At 43.3% G+C, this 1,627-nt stretch overlaps 1 protein-coding gene across 1 annotated transcript in view; it reads left to right on the top strand.

The window, feature by feature from the left end:
• Nucleotides 1–1,627, top strand: part of plod3 (procollagen-lysine, 2-oxoglutarate 5-dioxygenase 3) — a gene marked incomplete in the record, with an annotated part of 34,637 nt that overhangs the window by 8,779 nt on the left and 24,231 nt on the right.

The following is a 1,627-nucleotide window of genomic DNA, read 5'->3' as shown; positions in this document are numbered from 1 at the left end:
AAATTTGGAGATACAAATAGAGACATGAGCGCCAACATCTGGAGACACAAACAGAGACATGGACATCAACATCTGGAGACACAAATAAAGACATGAGCATCAACATCTGGAGACACAAACAAAGACATGAGCATCAACATCTGGAGACATGAACAGAGATAAGAGCGTCAACATCTGGAGACACAAACAGAGACATGAGTGTCAACATCTGGAGACATGAACAGAGACGAGAGCATCAACATCTGTAGACACAATCAGAGATGAGAGCGTCAACATCTGGAAACACAAACAGAGACATGAGTGTCAACATCTTGAGACACAAACAGATACATGGGTGTCAACATCTGGAGACACAAACAGAGACATGGATGTCAACATCTGGAGACACAAACAGAGACATGGACGTCAACATCTGGAGACACAAACAGAGACAAGGATGTCAAATCTGGAGACACAAACAGAGAGATGGACATCAACATCTGGAGACACACACAGAGACATGAAGGTCAACATCTGGAGACAAAACAGAGACATAGACATCAACATCTGGAAACACAAACAGACATGAGCATCAGCAGCTGGAGACACAAACAAAGACATGAGTGTCAACATCTGGGCACAGAAACAGAGACATGAACATCTCAAGACAGAAACATCAACATCTGGAGACAGAAACAGAGACAGAAACATCTGGAGACAAAAACAGACACAGCGTCAACTTCTGGAGACACAAACAGACACATGAACGTCAGCATCTGGAGACAAACAAAGACATGGACATCAACATCTGGAGACAGAAACAGAGACATGAACATCAACATCTGGTGACACAAACAGAGATATGAAAGTCAACATCTGGAGACACAAACCAATACATGGACATCAACATCTGGAGACAAAAACAGGGACATGAATGTGAACATCTGGAGACAGAAACAGAGACATGAACATAAACATCTGGAGACAGAAATAGAGACATGAACATCAACATCTAGATACAAAAATAGAGACATGAACATCCACATCTGGAGACAGAGGAACCTACACATCTGGATCAGTCAGGTTTTCAGCTGTTTGTTTATGTTTTTGGTTTTAAATAAAGTTTTCTCACTCCAGATCCTGGTCTGTGGTTCTGGCAGGGCCACATGTTCTACTGTGCAGCTGTAGATGTCTCCCACATGAGGGATGAAGTCCAGACTGGAGATCTGCGTGAAGGAACCATCTTTGTTCCGATAAGGAACACTGATGCTGGTTCCTTCAGTCACGTTCTTTCCGTTCCTGGTCCAGTAGGCTTTGACAGGAGCAGGGTAGAACCCGGAGACATGGCAGATCAGAGTGTTCTTCTGTCCAGGTTCCACATCGTCTCTGGTGTAGACCATCACACGAGAAGGAGGATCTGTGGAAAACCATCATTCAGTTCATCTGTGTCTCAATAAGAAAGTGAAGTATCTGGTCTAACATGGCGACAGGTTCAACAGAAACCTGTTTGGGTTTGGATTTAAAGGATGTTTGCTGAGAAGAGTTCATGTTTTTTATCTTCTCACGGTTTAATTCTCAGAGGTCTAGAGGTCTTTAGTTCTCAGTTTTCTTTGTGGTCCTCTGACACACACTGACCTGAAATCAGAGG

The sequence above is a fragment of the Nematolebias whitei genome, chromosome 1, assembly GCF_014905685.2.
Source record: "Nematolebias whitei isolate Nwh7 chromosome 1, NemWhi1, whole genome shotgun sequence".
Classification (NCBI taxonomy): Eukaryota; Metazoa; Chordata; class Actinopteri; order Cyprinodontiformes; family Rivulidae; genus Nematolebias; species Nematolebias whitei.
Note: the sequence above shows the minus strand (reverse complement) of the source record. Positions and strands in the feature narration are given on the sequence as shown.